The sequence below is a fragment of the Neoarius graeffei genome, chromosome 9 (genome assembly GCF_027579695.1).
Source record: "Neoarius graeffei isolate fNeoGra1 chromosome 9, fNeoGra1.pri, whole genome shotgun sequence".
Lineage (NCBI taxonomy): Eukaryota > Metazoa > Chordata > Actinopteri > Siluriformes > Ariidae > Neoarius > Neoarius graeffei.
Genome location: NC_083577.1, coordinates 60,917,979 through 60,930,935, shown reverse-complemented (window position 1 = coordinate 60,930,935; position 12,957 = coordinate 60,917,979).

Genomic DNA, 12,957 nt, shown 5'->3' with positions numbered 1-12,957 from the left:
GAAAATATAGTCGAGACATTTTTCTGGCCATTTTGAGCATTTAATCGACCCCACAAATGTGATGCTCCAGAAACTCAATCTGCTCAAAGGAAGGTCAGTTTTATAGCTTCTCTAAAGAGCTCAACTGTTTTCAGCTGTGCTAACATGATTGTACAAGGGTTTTCTAATCATCCATTAGCCTTCTGAGGCAATGAGCAAACACATTGTACCATTAGAACACTGGAGTGAGAGTTGCTGGAAATGGGCCTCTATACACCTATGGAGATATTGCACCAAAAACCAGACCTTTGCAGCTGGAATAGTCATTTACCACATTAGCAATGTATAGAGTGGATTTCTGATTAGTTTAAAGTGATCTTCATTGAAAAGAACAGTGCTTTTCTTTCAAAAATAAGGACATTTCAAAGTGACCCCAAACTTTTGAACGGTAGTGTATTTATTACTGTGGAGATGACAGTGGACTTTAGGAGGAGCAACACCAACAACACTGTGACCTTCAGGTTTCTGGGTTCCATAATCTCCCGGGACCTGAAGTGGGAGACCAACACAGTCACCATCATCAAAAAGGCCCAGCAGAGGTTGTACTTTCTGCGCCAGCTCAGGAAGCTCAACCTGTCTAAGGAGCTGCTGACACAATTCTACTCTGCCATCATTCAGTCTGTTCTCTGCTCTTCCATCACTGTTTGGTTTGGATCAGTCACCAAACAGGACAAGAACAGACTGCAACGGACAATAAGGTCTGCAGAGAAAATTATTGGTGTCAGCCTGCCCTCCATCCAAGACCCGTACCTGTCCAGAGTCAGGAAACGGGCAGGTAACATCTCTGCAGACCCATCACACCCTGGTCACAAACTGTTTAAACTTCTCCCCTCTGGGAGACGCTACAGAACACTGTACGCAAAAACAACCAGACACAAGAACAGTTTTTTTCCCCTCAGGCTGTCTCTGTGATGAAAAGCTAAAACTGACTCAAATATCAGTAACATCAACTGTGAAATATCTGCACACTCATACCGTCATTCTGTGCACACTGTATATTTATATTTACTAATTTGTCCTTGCACTATGCTGTCTATACATATATTTACTCTTCTACATGTACATAGCTTTTTGTTTTTTTCTACGCTTTTTATCTGTTTGTATTAAGAGAGCTAAGTGAAACCGGAGTCAAATTCCTCGTGTGTGTTCACATACCTGGCAAATAAAGTTGTTTATTATTATTATTATTATTGAGGAAAATTATCCAATATTACATATCTGTGAGTGGCAAAAGTATGTGAACCTCTAGGATTAGCAGTTAATTTGAAGGTGAAACCAGAGTCAGGTGTTTTCAATCAATGGGATGACAATCAGGTGTGAGTGGGCACCCTGTTTTATTTAAAGAACAGGGATCTATCAAAGTCTAATCTTCACAGCACATGTTTATGGAAGTGTATCATGGCACTAACAAAGGAGATTTCTGAGGACCTCAGAAAAAGCGTTGTTGATGCTCATCAGGCTGGAAAAGGTTACAAAACCATCTCTAAAGAGTTTGGACTCCACCAATCCACAGTCAGACAGATTGTGTACAAATGGAGGAAATTCAAGACCATTGTTACCCTCCCCAGGAGTGGTCGACCAACAAAGATCACTCCAAGAGCAAGGCGTGTAATAGTCGGCGAGGTCACAAAGGACCCCAGGGTAACTTCTAAGCAACTGAAGGCCTCTCTCACATTGATTAATGTTCATGAGTCCACCATCAGGAGAACACTGAACAACAATGGTGTGCATGGCAGGGTTGCAAGGAGAAAGCCACTGCTCTCCAAAAAGAACATTGCTGCTCGTCTGCAGTTTGCTAAAGATCACGTGGACAAGCCAGAAGGCTATTGGAAAAATGTTTTGTGGACAGATGAAACCAAAATAGAACTTTTTGGTTTAAATGAGAACTGTTACATTTGGAGAAAGGGGAAACACTGCATTCCAGCATAATAACCTTAGCCCATCTGTAGGGCTGTCACGAGACACTCATCTCACGAGACGAGGCGAGACACGAGAACGAGACGAGATTTTAAAATATTTTTAAGAAAACTTCAAAGATAAAAAATATGTCTGGAAAAATAGAGTTTTATTTGACAAACTCAAAAAACTCAGTCAACAGACTGGTTTCTCTCCTTTAGTCTCCTGAAATGTAATTTCTAGCTTTTAATTGAAGCAGTGTTGAAGCATTTTCCACAAATTATTAAAAAAAAATGTTTTAAAAAATAGAAACATAAATAACAAAAATAAATACAACTTTTCTTTGTCCTATATAGTAGAAACCACAACCAGTCATATGCTTAAAGTGCAAACAGAGAACAACATTTTCTTCAAACACAACACAACACAGAGCTAAGAGACTGGTACAACTGCCTAAGATAAAGTCATGTTCTTTTTTAAGAATATGAGCATGTCTACATTTTTCTGGAAGCAGTTGAGACCTTTGGGCACTAACTATGTCTCCTGCAGTTGAAAAAACTCGCTCACTTGGGACAGAGGTAGCAGGGATAGAGAGATGTGCTTTGGCAAGTGGAGACAACAAAGGATATTGAGTGCAGTTTTCTCTCCACCACTTCAGAGGGCAGCTTCTGAGTGGGATAGAGGCCTTTCTTCTGTAGTGTTCAATTTCTCTATCAATCTGTTGTGATCTGTTTGACTGTTCTGTCTCTGTAGAGAAAGAGTCCCCTAGCAGATTCTCAAGTGCAGTCTTCTTGGAAGCACGTTCTGTCACTTCTGAATCAGCTCCCAGATACCCTTTTCCTCCATGTGTGGGATAGTGAGCTCCACTGGTGGTTGCCTCCTCTGCCCTCTCCTCAGCAGTGGTCTTTAAAGGAACAGTCCACCGTACTTCCATAATGAAATATGCTCTTATCTGAATTGAGACGAGCTGCTCCGTACCTGTCCAAGCTTTGCGCGACCTCCCAGTCAGTCAGACGCGCTGTCACTCCTGTTAGCAATGTAGCTAGGCTCAGTATGGCCAATGGTATTTTTTGGGGCTGTAGTTAGATGCGACCAAACTCTTCTGCGTTTTTCCTGTTTACATAGGTTTATATGACCAGTGATATGAAACAAGTTCAGTTACACAAATTGAAACATAGCGATTTTCTATGCTATGGAAAGTCCGCACTATAATGACAGGCGTACTAACACCTTCTGCGCGCTTCGGCAGCGCATTGATGCGGAGCTCAGATATCAATGCGCTGCCGAAGCGCGCAGAAGGTGTTAGTACGCCTGTCATTATAGTGCGGACTTTCCATAGCATAGAAAATCGCTATGTTTCAATTTGTGTAACTGAACTTGTTTCATATCACTTGTCATATAAACCTATGTAAACAGGAAAAACGCGGAAGAGTTTGGTCGCATCTAACTACAGCCCCAAAAAATACCATTGGCCATGCTGAGCCTAGCTACATTGCTAACAGGAGTGACAGCGCGTCTGACTGCGTCTGACTGACTGGGAGGTCGCGCAAAGCTCGGAGAGGTACGGAGCAGCTCGTCTCAATTCAGATAAGAGCATATTTCATTATGGAAGTACGGTGGACTGTTCCTTTAAACAGCAGAAACATTGGCATTAATCTTAACCAGAAAATACCCCCTCTTCCTCTAAACACATACATAAGTGCGCATGCACACACCATGACTCTGTTTTTCAGCTGGAACTGAGAACATACATTTAGACAGAAAATTGTTACACATACAATAGGAAGAAGCAATTTAAAGTGATCTGCCTGATTTTGCTGCAGCTGTTTTATCCTCTTCTGTACCCTCATGAAAACAGTGTTGCGCTGATCATAGTCTAACTGAGGTAGAGTCCGGAACCTTGGGTCCAGCGCTGTGCACTCCAGCAGAAAGTTGTATGCATCTCCACTATATCTTCCTGAAATATTACTGAGGATTGCGCTCTTTGTGTCGGCCACAGTGGTGGAATCGCCATCATTTGGTGTCATGCTCTGTTCGATCATGTTCTTCAGTGGAACAATGAGTGACACTGTGGGGCTCTTCTCCTCACATAAGACAGTGGTGGCTGTCTTCAAAGGATGCAACAGCTTCACGAGGTCTTCGGCATCTCTGAAATCGGAGCTGTCAAGTGTATCGATGGTTCGGGCATTTTGTCTTATCTCTGGGCTGGTAAGAGTTGCTGCGATAGCGGCTTGCTGCTCCAGGTAACAATCCAGCATATCAACGGTGCTGTTCCATCGTGTGGTGACGTCCATGATTAACTTGTGTGGTGGTAGTTGCAGCAGTTTCTGCTTTGACATTAACACCGTGGTAGCTGTAGTACTCCGATGGAAAAAAGCAGCCACATGTCTCACCTGCCCGAGCAAACGAGCGACGCGCGCTACACTGAGACCAGCCTGCGTAGCTTAGTTTATAGTGTGGGCAAAGCACTTTATGTGCAGCTCCAATCTTGCTTCGCATACAGCCACATCCATGTTACGCGCATTATCAGTTACAATAGCGATGCCATGGTTTGGCCTTGTAAGCTCCCAGTCAGTGATCGCTGCTTGTAAAACTTCGGCTATGTTTGTCCCTGTGTGGGACTCGAAAAGCGGGTGAGTCTGAAGTACAACATTTACCATTTTCCAGTCACTAGTAATTGTGTGAGCCGTAACTGTGATATAACTCAGCGTACCTCTAGGTGTCCAACCATTGGTTGTTATGGCGATACTTTCTGCCTCTTTTAGAGTCTGTTTAATCATAGCCTTGGTCTCTTCTTAAATATTTGGCACCACTGTGCGAGCAATATGCGAACGTGATGGTATGGTGTATTTTGGTTCCAAAGTGTGGATGAGTCGCCTAAATCCTGCATTTTCTACTACAGAAAATGGTCTCATATCAGCTGCAATGAAAACGCCTATGTCTCTTGTTATTGCCATGGCTCTGGTTACAGTCATGGCACTTGACTGTGGAAGTTGAGGTCCAAAGGCATTTTTAAGTGTTGTCTGTCCTTTCGTCATTTTCTTTACAGCCACGACTGGCTTAAGTAGAGAGCCATGGTGGTGCTGTAAGTGTTTTTGCATAGTGCTTGTATTAGCCGCAGTGTACGGCGTGATTTTCTTACAGTGCTTACAAATGGTTCGTGTCTTGTCTGTCGCTGTATTGCCGTTTATTGTTTCCACTGGGAACCCAAAATGCAGCCAGACATACAACTTAAAAGTAGCAGGAGCATCTTCTACCCGAATTTCCTCCAACTCCGACATTACACTGGCTGCTACTACCTACTAGCAAAGATCCTCTGTAACTGATAACTGGTTTTTTTTTTTTGTTCCCGCGAGACAGGTTCAAGCTTGATGAGAAATATCGTCATGTTTTAATCTCGTGAGATCTCGTGTCACCCCTACCCATCTGTGAAACATGGTGGTGGTAGTATCATGGTTTGGGCCTGTTTTTCTGCATCTGGGCCAGGACGGCTTGCCATCATTGATGGAACAATGAATTCTGAATTATACCAGCAAATTCTAAAGGAAAAGGTCAGGACATCTGTCCATGAACTGAATCTCAAGAGAAGGTGGGTCATGCAGCAAGACAACGACCCTAAGCACACAAGTCGTTCTACCAAAGAATGGTTAAAGAAGAATAAAGTTAATGTTTTGGAATGGCCAAGTCAAAGTCCTGACCGTAATCCAATCGAAATGTTGTGGAAGGACCTGAAGCGAGCAGTTCATGTGAGAAAACCCACCAACATCCCAGAGTTGAAGCTGTTCTGTACGGAGGAATGGGCTCAAATTCCTCCAGGCCGGTGTGCAGGACTGATCAACAGTTACCGGAAACGTTTAGTTGCAGTTATTGCTGCACAAGGGGGTCACACCAGATACTGAAAGCAAAGGTTCACATACTTTTGCAACTCACAGATATGTAATATTGGATCATTTTCCTCAATAAATGACCAAGTATAATATTTTTGTCTCATTTGTTTAACTGGGTTCTCTTTATCTACTTTTAGGACTTGTGTGAAAATCTGATGATGTTTTAGGTCATATTTATGCAGAAATATAGAAAATTCTAAAGGGTTCACAAACTTTCAAGCACCACTGTGTTTACCTTCTAAAATGTGCACAGATGTTTTGCACATCAGTAAATAAGATCTCATCTCATCTTCTCTAGCCGCTTTATCCTGTTCTACAGGGTCGCAGGCAAGCTGGAGCCTATCCCAGCTGACTACGGGCGAAAGGCGGGGTACACCCTGGACAAGTCGCCAGGTCATCACAGGGCTGACACAGAGACACAGACAACCATTCACACCTACGGTCAATTTAGAGTCACCAGTTAACCTAACCTGCATGTCTTTGGACTGTGGGGGAAACCGGAGCACCCGGAGGAAACCCACGCGGACACGGGGAGAACATGCAAACTCCACACAGAAAGGCCCTCGCCGGCCCCGGGGCTCAAACCCGGACCTTCTTGCTGTGAGGCGACAGCGCTAACCACTACACCACCGTGCCGCCCAGTAAATAAGATGGATGGTTAATTTAAAAAGTCGAGGAAAACACTTTTCACACCATGTTTTATCATTTTATTGACCACTTTGATGGTTGTGATTGCATTTGTTGACAGTTTTTAGTTTTAATAACGCCATACCATACCCTGCATGTGTACAGCTTGTAATTTTAAAAACTGTACACAAAATGATTGCAAATTATCACCATATATGTTTTATTTATACAGTAATAGATGGCGGGCGGCATGGTGGTGTAGTGGTTAGCACTGTCACCTCACAGCAAGAAGGTCCGGGTTCGAGCCCCGTGGCCAGCGAGGGCCTTTCTGTGTGGAGTTTGCATGTTCTCCCCGTGTCCGCGTGGGTTTCCTCCGGGTGCTCCGGTTTCCCCCACAGTCCAAAGACATGCAAGTTAGGTTAACTGGTGACTCTAAATTGACCGTAGGTGTGAATGTGAGTGTGAATGGTTGTCTGTGTCTATGTGTCAGCCCTGTGATGACCTGGCGACTTGTCCAGGGTGTACCCCGCCTTTCACCCGTAGTCAGCTGGGATAGGCTCCAGCTTGCCTGCGACCCTGTAGAACAGGATAAAGCGGCTACAGATAATGAGATGAGATGAGTAATAGATGGCACCACACGATTAGAGATTATTTCCGCAAATGAAACATAAATTCTATAAAAAAAGATGTTATTGAGTTTTTTTTTCATTTTTCACTGTCGATTTTCTATTCTTAATAACAGTAAAAATTAACAACTAATATTTAAACAAATCCGCTCCTGTGAAACGGATTAATGAACAGCATCCACAGTCACCAGCAGGGGGAGCTACAACATCCATCCATCTATTATCCATAACCACTTATCCTGTGCAGGGTCGCAGGCAAGCCGGAGCCTATCCCAGCTGACTATGGGTGAGAGGCGGGGTACACCCTGGACAAGTCCCCAGATCATCGCAGGGCTGACCCACAGAGACCAACAACATTATTCACACCTACAGTCAATTTAGTGCCATCAATTAACCCAACCTGCATGTCTTTGGACTGTGGAGGAAACCCACACAGACACGGGGAGAACATGCAAACTCCACACAGAAAGGCCCCTATCGGCTGCTGGACTCGAACCCAGAACCTCCTTCTTTTATATTGTTTTATGGCGGTTGGCAAACAGCTTTTAGGTGCATTACCACCACCTTCTGGACTGGAGTGTGAGCCAGAAGTTTACTACCCTGTTGTACTAAATTCTCCTAATAATTCCTGTATCATTTAAAAACCTAAAAATAGCCCTATATCCCACATTATCTAACCTCATCTGCAACATCTCTCTGATACCTAGTTTCGTATGATTTCTTGGAAGCGTCTCTTTAAGTATCTGTCTCTCTTGTTGATATCTAGGACAATCCAACATCGCATGCTCCACCATTTCCTGTAGTCCACGATGTTCACATTTATCATTAACATGCTTATCCATTATGTTTAATGTACTGTTCAGACCAGTGTGACCAAACCTCATCCTTGATATGTCTTCCTCTCATTTCTTCTACTTTCTTTTGAATGCTGTAGTAATATCGACCCTTATTTCCTCTATCCCACTCCCCAGAACCGTCTTGCTGTGAGGCAACAGTGATAACCATCCATTCGTTATCTCTAGACGCTTATCCTGTTCTACAGGGTCGCAGGCAAGCTGGAGCCTATCCCAGCTGACTATGGGTGAGAGGCGGGGTACACCCTGGACAAGTCGCCAGATCATCGCAGGGCTAACAAAGAGACAAACAACCATTCACACTCACATTCACACCTACGGTCAATTTTGAGCCACCAGTTAGCCTAACCTGCATGTCTTTGGACTGTGGGGGAAACCGGAGCACCCGGAGGAAACCCAGGCGGACACGGGGAGAAGATGCAAACTCCGCACAGAAAGGCCCTCGCCGGCCACGGGGCTCGAACCCAGGACCTTCTTGCTGTGAAGCGACAGTGCTAACCATTACACCACCATGTCACCCAGTGATAACCACTACACTACACTACAAAATACAGTAAGTTTCTTTTACCGCCACAAAAGAAACTTATGGTTAAAAAAAAAACTAGCATTCCCCTTCATATACTCCTTCCTCCCTACTGCTGTGAGACTGTACAACCGGCACCTCACCAAGCACAGCACCAGTCACTCCTCACAATAATGAACAATACTGTCCAGATCCATAGAAACCCCTCTGAACGTATACTGTGTGCACTGACTATCAGCATCAGTACTTTACAGCGAACTGCTAGCTACACATGGTTAAAATGGCTCTTGTGCAATATACCTACTTACTTGTGCAATACTACCTGGGTAATACTGGTAATAATACCTGTGCAATACTTACACGTGCAATTCCATCTTTGTAATACACTTATGTTAACTGTATATCTGCAAACCTGTTAATTTATGCAAATTTGTTAATTTTTTTATCTCTAAATTTGTAGTTTATTTCTTTTATATATATCCTTTTTTGTATACTTAGTACTTTTGCACTATTCCTTCACTGCCTTATCTTTTTCTCTTTATATATTTTACTGCTGTAACAATGTAAATTTCCCCTTGTGGGATAACAAAAGGCTATCTTATCTTATCTTAGATTTTGTGTTTTATAAAAATTTCCAAGAATAAGAATGGTTTCTTTTGCACAACAAAACTCTTATGGTCATGAAAAATAAATATGCAATGAAACTTTTTAGATTCTTCTTCTTCTGCTTATTATTATTATTATTATTATTAGTAGTAGTAGTAGTAGTAGCAGTGAAGTTTGCGGACGACACAACAGTGGTGGGCCTCATCAGGGACGATAACGGCCTGGCCTATAGAGAGGAGGTGGAGCAGCTGGGCTGGTGCAGGGAAAACAACCTGATCCTGAACGTGGACAAAACTAAAGAGATCATTGTTGACTTCAGGAAAAACCAACCCAGCCACGCTCCACTTCTCCTCAGCAACATGGCCGTGGAGGTGGTCAATAGCACCAAGTTCCTGCAGGTGCACATCACAGACAACTTCACCTGGTCTGTGAACACCGCGTCACTGGTCAGGAAGGCACAGCAATGTCTGCACTTCCTGCGTAGGATGAGAAGAGCCCACCTGCCCCCACCCATCCTCACTACATTCTACAGAAACACCATAGAGAGCGTTCTAACCAGCTGCACCTCTGTGTGGTCTGGAGGCTGCAATGCCTCTGACTGGAAGAATGTGAGGAGAGTGGTGAGGACAGCAGAGAAAATCATTGGGACTTCTCTTCCCTCCATTCAGGACTTTGCACCAAGGCGTTGCATGTCTCGAGCCAGAAACGTCATCAGTGACCCCTCACACCCTCATTATGGACTGTTCTCCCCTCTGGCCTCCGGAAAGACGTTCCGCAGCATTCGGTGCAGGACCACCAGGTTCTGTAACAGCTTTTTCCCCCAGGTCACCAGACTGCTGAACTCCAAACCCAAACTCTAAACTTCTATTTATAACTTGAACATTCCAAATTTCACAGGTCACTTTATAATATTTCTGCTGCTACATAAATTAAGTCAAGTCAAGTTTATTGTCAAATATGCTATACATGCTCGACATACAGCACAGATGAAATTTCAGTCCTCTCTGACCCACGGTGCAAACAGGCAATGCAAAAAATAAAAATAGAATAATTGAAAAAAAACAAACAATATAAACACTCTAGATAAGAACTAGACATAGACTAAACACTCAAACAATATCTCATCTCATCTCATTATCTCTAGCCGCTTTATCCTGTTCTACAGGGTCGCAGGCAAGCTGGAGCCTATCCCAGCTGACTACGGGCGAAAGGCGGGGTACACCCTGGACAAGTCGCCAGGTCATCACAGGGCTGACACATAGACATAGACAACCATTCACACTCACATTCACACCTACGGTCAATTTAGAGTCACCAGTTAACCTAACCTGCATGTCTTTGGACTGTGGGGGAAACCGGAGCACCCGGAGGAAACCCACGCGGACACGGGGAGAACACGCAAACTCCGCACAGAAAGGCCCTTGCCAGCCACGGGGCTCGAACCCGGGCCTTCTTGCTGTGAGGCGACAGCGCTAACCACTACGCCACCGTGCCGCCACTCAAACAATATAAACAGTATAAATATAAACAGTATAAACACTAGATAAGAACTAGACATAGACTAAACACTCAGACTTAATTTAATACTCTTCATATTTATTTCTGCTGAGCCAATTTGCAACAAAATTTCGTTTGGTGTACACTTGTTGCATACTGAATGATAACACTGGGGAACACAATTTTTGTTGAGTTAGTTCTGACAGCTGTTTTTAACTGATTTTTGGGTGCGGAATCCAAAACTGATCTCAGTTTTTCTCTATCACGTCAAGTTTTTGAACTATAGGATCCCCGTTTTCTTAAAAAATATGAAAAATACTGTACTTAACAGATATGTGCTTGTTTTATAAAAATTTACAAATATTGACATACAATGAAATATGAAAGAAACAGGCATGACCGCAATGTTTATTTAACACTTATGTTTTTACAAAGGATATGGCTACTGTAATTATAATTGTGTGCAAGAAGAAGAAGAAACCTTTATTCATCACATTCACACTTCAAGCACAGTGAAATTCATCCTCTGCATTTAACCCATCTGAAGCAGTGAACACAAGCACACACTCAGAGCAGTGAGCAGCCACACCAGAGCGCCCGGGGAGCAGTCAGGGGTCAGGTACCTCACTCAAGGGCACCTCAGCCCAAGGCCGCCCCATGTCAACCTAACTGCATGTCTTTGGATTGTGGGGGAAACCCACGCAGACACGGGGAGAACATGCAAATTCCACACAGAAAGGCCGTCACTGGCCGCTGGGTTCAAACCCGGACCCTTCTTGCTGTGAGGCGACCGTGCTAACCACTACACCACCGTGCCACCTGTGCAAGTAGTTAAGGTAAAAATTTACGTTTATAGCTCTTTCTGGAGTGTTCAACTTGAGGACTATCGCGTTTGATGCTCCAACAATAGTCAGCCATCATATGTATATCCCATCTATGGAATCAATTTTGTGCCAAAATGTTCATACAATACTTTTGAAATATCAAACAAAAACGGCACATCAAAATACAAAAAAAGAAAAAAAGTCAATTTTTTTAGACTGGCAAACAAATTATTCGTGTAATCATGCAAAATATCAGTCTATTACGGAAGCATATTAGGGCCACTTGGAGAAAATATTTTTTTCTAAATTCCGAGATTAAAAGTCGGAAATTTCAAGAAAAAAGTCGAAATTTTCGAGAAAAAAAGTCGAAATCTTCGAGATTAAAAGTCAAAATTTTCGAGATTAAAAGTCAAAATTTTCTAGATTAAAAGTCGAAATTTTCGAGAAAAAAGTCGAAATTATGACATTTAATACACTTCCGTAGTCTATTACTCTTCAGAACCCTTTTATTTTTGTTCCGCGTCTTTCTCAGTTTTGTTTGCTGTAATTTATTTTGGTTGCGATTCCAGCTTTCTCGTTTGCGCTCCCTGACTTTTTGCTTGCAGTTTTGGCACAAACTTCACGTGTGGGTGGGCTGTCCAGGAACGCATTCCCATTGGCTAACTTGCGTTTGACTGACAGCTACGCTCAGCCATTCCCTACTCGGATTCTGGCGGACTGTTTGACGAGTGACCGATCCATTGATGGTAAACAAGGATCAAGTGGACTTCAGTGGCGACTATGATATTGAATTTACACTTTGTTGAATTAATCAATATCATAGTCGCCACTGAAGTCCACTCGATCCTTGTTTACCGTCAGTGGATCGGTCACTTGCCAAACAGTCCGCCAGAATCCGAGTAGGGAATGGCCGCAACAGCCTCCGGGGAATGGCTGAGCGTAGCTGTCAGTCAAACACAAGTTAGCCAATGGGAATGCATTCCTGGACAGCCCACCCACACGTGAAGTTTGTGCCAAAACTGCAAGCAAAAAGTCAGGGAGCGCAAACGAGAAAGCTGGAATCGCAACCAAAATAAATTACAGCAAACAAAACCGAGAAAGACGCGGAACAAAAATAAAAGGTTTCTGAAGAGTAATAGACTGATATTTTGCACGATTACACGAATAATTTGTTTGCCAGTCTAAAAAAATAGACTTTTTCTTTTTTTGTATTTTGATTTGTCGTTTTTGTTTGATATTTCAAAAGTATTGTATGAACATTTTGGCACAAAATTGATTCCATACCCATCTACCCTGATCACGTTCTTCCATAACCTTCAAATAGTCTTACTACAGTGGAATTTTGCTTATCTGGAGGGTAAGCTGTGGAGAAAAAACTTGACGTGCTAGAAAAAAACTGACTGCAATTTTGGAATCAGCATGCCAATTTTAGTTTTAATCAGCATAAAAATCTAACTCAACAAAAAATTTTTTTTCAAATTGTTCCCCAAGGTTGTTTAAGTAGTAGTAGCAGCAGTATATCGCGTTATTATTGTAGTACTGGTTTGAACCTTCTCGCTTCCCGTTATTCGTCATCAC